The following is a 6,000-nucleotide window of genomic DNA, read 5'->3' on the forward strand; positions in this document are numbered from 1 at the left end:
CTAATTAAGATGACATTGGGCCCCAGAAGAGGCAACCTAGATAGGAAACTACTCTGTGAAGAAGCAAGATGGATACAGCGACTCAAAAGTTTGAGCCCTAATGGACTCAATGAGGGATTTACCTTTTCCGCATTAATTTAGAATAGCTGCCATAATATGTAAACATCATATACAATTATCTACATACTTACTGAACACCTTGCCGAAGTTACATCAAGGAGGGAATTGCAGATGGACAAACCATGATCGACTAATATGCTGCGTCTAAAATCATTAATAAATAATCAATTAGCTCTATGGTGATAACAATATACAACATAGAACAGTATAGAATATGGTGGAATATGAGGATTGGAAGAACTGGAATATTGCTGTGTAGAATTATATGATGACTGTTGCACTGGATATAATTCATATATATGATTTTCCCTAACATATAATCCAATTAGGTGATACTATATGAATTTGTATTTACAGTCTGTAAGGGTAATAGATATGGGATTTGCAAATTAATAAGGATCACAATAAATAATATGACTGAATATGGATGATCTGCCTGTTATTGTGGATCCACCTTTATGTATATACATAGATATGGTCTTATGGACATCACATATTAATACAATTATCCCCTCATTCCTCAACCTTATAGCCGTCAACTAACTGTTATATAGAGTAATAATGCATCCTATTGGATCTTATCCCTGTGAATATGGAGTACTACGGGAGACTAAGTGTTTGCGCAGATTACATCGCGCAGCCCTTACATAGAAAAGTCCCGGCGCATATGAAGCTGCACAGTGATTGACTATTATACCTACTTGAAAATGCCCCTGGAGACTAAGTCCCCGCGCACATAGAACTGCGCAGCTCCGGCAGTAAGAAACGCTCGCTGGTATAAGAGCTCGCGCAGGGGTCACGGCGCAGGAGGCGGATGAGAACATCGGCGCTGAGACCATGATGCAGTGATCATGTGATGTATTACCGAGGCAACCAATAAACAACTATGTGGATTGGTTGAACTATGAGCGCAGCAATAGGTGCATGGAAACATCCATCAAATTAAACAGAGGATGATTGGATGGGATGGCGTCCCACCAATCAGAAGTGAATACCACCCTACCATGATGTCACAATAGGAGGTTATTTAAACCCCTGTATTGGCGTTTTTCATTCAGTGCCCTAAAACCTCTTGACAAAGCCGCGTCCTGCGGCAAAACATGTCGAGGGGGGCATAGGATAGGTTTTAATATACAGTGCAGACTCCCCCAACAACCGTGTGCACACTGCAGGTACACACAGGTAGATAATAGGTGATGCCTGGTTGGCACAGATAACTACTATCAATACGGGAGGAGAGATACACTGCAATTTTTAACCCCCTTTTTTTGTTGGTGTTCTGAATTAATAAAGATTACACCTTTTAACAAGTATATGGGAAATATAGGGAATTAGTGGATCACCTTGGTGATCTTTTGGTGAATTGGTTAAAACAACCCTCCATATATTGGTCCGCAGTCGGATCATAGGGTGAATCGCACAAAAGCATACTGAAGTCCGTACAAATTGTAATAACACTGTATTAGTATGTTACATATCTTGGCATGATAGTCTTATTTTAATACAATTTTATGAAACCAGAATATTTCTTCAAGGGAACGTGTCATCAGAAAAGGCCCTATTGTTTTAAACAAGGTTTTATGATTGATCTAACTTTTTGATTGCTTTTTGCGATATTTTTTTCCTGGGATGTCAAGTGAACAAAAAAAACAAAAAAAAAACACAATTCTGGTGTTTGGTATATATATATTTTTTTCATTTACACCATTCACTGTGAGGGATCAATAAATGTTATATTTTCATAGTTTGGACAATTCTGCACATGTTGATGCCAAACATGTTTATTTTAATTTTGTTAACATTTCTTTTGAAAAAGTGGAAAAGGGAGTAATTTAAACTATTAGTATAAAAAGAGTTTATTCATATTTGTAAAATGTGTTTTTTTTTTACACTTTTTTACCCCCTAAGGGAGTTCTATGACCAATCATTTGATTGCTCATACAGATCAATGCCGAATGTCTGTACTGCATTGATCCATTATATATGGGCTTAACATGAAGGTTCTATGAATAATAGAGTTCCAGCAGTCACAGAGGCCTAGCAGAGGCCATGGACTGCCATGACAATCAAATGATCCCTCATGATTGTGCTGTGGGGAAGTGATCTAAGATGCACTTTAAGACCCTTTAGATGCTGTCAGTTTTGACAGTGAGCATCTACATGGTTTATAGCTGGTAGTAGAGACTGCATGGCTATGTTTAAAACATCTTGGGTCTGCTGGGTCCCAAGCCTTTTCCATACTTTCTCAATGGCATAATTTCCATACTTTCTCAGTGTTAAGTAGATAATACCATAACTTTCCCCTCTCCCCTCTCTGGCTGCTTCTGTCAGGCAGTGCGAGGGTTAAAATTGCTGGAATAAACAAACCTTCCTGATAATACAGGGGCAGCAAGAGAGAGGAACCACGTCCTGGGTCCTGATGATGATTTTACCTCACAGTCTCGGCCAGGATGACAGAAGACTCCCTCTGTGTAAAAAAAAAGATAACTGACTAAGGGTTCACACCATGATTTTGCTATACAGTTTCTGGATACTTTTTTTTATAGAAAAAACGCATTACTAAAAAACGGACCAACCCGTATTCAACCGTGTTCACTAAAAGTCGACCGTATAGTATACGGTTTAAAACCATAAACTGTAAAAAAAATTTGCATTCCGGTTACATACGGTTTTATACGGCTGTATATGGTTTTTATCATGAAAAATCTATATATTTTTTTTTATATTCCACCTGTTTTAAATTAAACAGTTACAGTTGTTCTATTGAAATTCCAAGTGAAGTAGGAGGGGTTTGCCAACTGTCCTTGCCTTGCAAGGTTGAAGAGAGAAGGAAAAGCAGATTATTTTTTGAGCTAGGGATTCTGTGTGTATTTTCAGTGATTTAACTATGCCTATTGTGCCCATTTTGCACCTAAAGCTGTTACAGCTGCAGGAGCGTGAGAGGGAGTTTATGTGGAAGTGATTTTCACGTAGGTTTTGGATGCACCTGGTGAATGCCATTCGGCCTAAGCTAGGTGCATTTGACTCACTTTATGTCCAATTTTGTATGTGTGGTGTATGGCGGGACCACGAGTGTAGATGTGTGAGTGGTGGGATCAGATGGTATTAACCCAAGGGGACAAGATGCTGTTAACCCCTAGTGTTCTTGAAGGCAGTGTGGGTTTTGGGGTTCCGGAACACCATAAGCGTGATTTCTCCACTATCCTAGTTGCTAGTCGTGAAATGAGAGTCCAAAACCAGTTATGGTCAAACGGAGGCTTTACTGAGTATAAGACAGATGGAAATATCTTCAAAGCTAAGGCCAGATGGTTGCTGTGTTCAGTAGCAGATGGAATATGAGAGAAATGGTAATGGCCACCCCTTTTTATAGGGTCATAGGTTAAGCTGGTGCTCTCTGGGAGAACATGTGACAACAAATCATGTGACTGCATAACAGAACTTATGTGACAGACTTACACAGGTCCTTTGTAGTACCTATACATAAGGATATTGTCTAGGCATTAAAGTGATATACACAACATTCTGGAAACAACAGGGGGAGACCTTGCAGAGGAGCCCCCAGGACACTGAGGGTCTCAACCTGACAGGGCTTAAGGATAGTACAGGACCATGTCCTGTACTGGGACATCACAAACCTCTCTACTTAACACAAGTCGTCCTCGCTGTAAGTACTGTCAGGGTTGAGGAATGAAGTGGCCGTGGGACCAGATACAGTCCTGAGGCTTTTGGTACACAAATTTCAGGCAATGAAATAAGAACAACATTAGAATCTTTGTATAAATTGTCCATACACGCTCTGATTTGAGGTTGAACAGGATTAGAGATGACAATCAACTTGTGCAGATAAGTATACTTTATTTGTAAGGACATTTGACTATGCACTAATTAACATAACAGTTTACTAGACATAACATGACATTTTGACCATGTATATGATATACTGTACATGACTAGACTATATACTAGACATTGCATACACGACTAGACTTATGACTATGAATTAAACATTAGCGGATTGGGTTGCCTGAGGCAACAGTACTATTGATACAGTACTATTGTATGTGACTGAGGTATACAATAATTATGTGTACATAACTATGTGTACATTATGTGTACTGGTTATGTGTACTTTAGTCTTTGTATCTAGCGGGTATCGGCCCTTGCGTGGACCGTTGGGACCTACGCAGCACCATCTCTTGGGACTCATGAACAGCAACCACTTCAGGAGCTCTTGACTCAGCCGAAGAAGGTGGTAACTCTGGACTGACAGGACTTGAACTTGGACTTGGAGGTTCGACCATGGGTGAGGCAGGTGATCTGGAGACTAGAGTATATTCTTGTGCCAACTTGTGGTGAGTGAGGCATCGGGAGCACAGGCAACTCCTCCTTTAGTGTTGCTCGCGAATATTCGCAATTCGAATATTATTCGCGAATATAGCATATTCGCGAATTCGCGAATTTCGCGAATATAGCGCTATATATTCGTAATTACGAATATTGTTTTTTTTTCACAGTACACATCACAGTGATCACCCCTCTCTGCTTCCAGCTTGTGTGGTGTAAAGAAGGCTGTAATACTACTGTGTGAGACTGGCGTGCAAAAATTCGCATATGCGAAAATTAGCATATGCTAAGTTTCGCATATGCGAATTTTTGCATTTTCTAATTTTGTATATGCGAATTTTCATATATGTTACTTTTCGCATACGCGAATTGTCGCGTATGCGAAAATAAAACGAGAATATAACGAATATGCGAATATTCGCGAATATATGACGAATATTCGTCCATATATTCGCGAATATTCGCAAATTCGAATATGGCCTATGCCGCTCAACACTATCCTCCTTGTGACACAACTTGATTTGATTGCGATGAACGACTTGCGGTTCATACCCTGACTTCTGAATTGCATACACATCTGAGTCGGGATAGGGTACTGCGGTCACCGTATAGGGCTCTTTTTCCCAGATAGAGTCCAGTTTGTGAGTTCTCGGGAACTTCCGCAGCCAGACCTTGTCACCTATTTGGAGGGGTTTGGCAGAGGCATGACGGTTGTAGTCTTGCTGCTGCAACTGTTGAGCCTAACCCATGTTTCTGTTGACAATCTCTTTTGCTTCTTGGATTCTTCTTTGATGGTCGGAGACCCATTCCATAGAAGCTTGCGGAGAGTTATTGAATGGAGCTTGTAGTCCAAATGTGGTAGATGACCATGTCGGCCCTTCATCAAATAGAATCGGGTGTATCCAGTGAAGCAGTGCACTGTGTTGTTATAAATCTCTAAGAGCTCAGGTAACAACTGAGTATCTTGAAGGCATTAAATTGACACAGCTCTTGGAAGAGTTGGACCTCAAAGACCGTTCCTCCGTCAGTGAGGACAGTCTCTGGACATCCGAGGATTTGTACCAAATGGGAATAGAACATCTGGGCTGTGGTTTTGGCTGTAAGATTTTTACGACTACAACCCACTTGGAGTAATGATCCACCATGGTTAGAGCATAAGAGTACCTGGACCGTGTAGGAGACAACTTGAAATGGTCTAGGGTGACCAATTGGTTAGGCCTTTCACTCTGGATGGGATGAAGGGGTGCTCTGGTATCCTTACACCCATTCTTGGGGACATTGCAGACGGCAAACTCACTGCACCATTTCTCAATGTCACTCCGCATCCCAATCCAGTAAAACCGTTGCCTGACAGTAGCTTCTGTCTTGTGGACTCCGAAGTGTCTCGACTGATCATGGTAGGCATTGAGGACCATTTCCGCATCTGTCATATCTGTTAATGTCTGTGTTCCCTCACAGCCCTTTGGATTTGCTTGTGTGTGAACAGTTTTATGTTCCCTGGTCAGGGAATAGTTAATGCCTCTGGCTTTTTCAGTC

This window comes from Hyla sarda, chromosome 2 (genome assembly GCF_029499605.1).
Source record: "Hyla sarda isolate aHylSar1 chromosome 2, aHylSar1.hap1, whole genome shotgun sequence".
NCBI lineage: Eukaryota > Metazoa > Chordata > Amphibia > Anura > Hylidae > Hyla > Hyla sarda.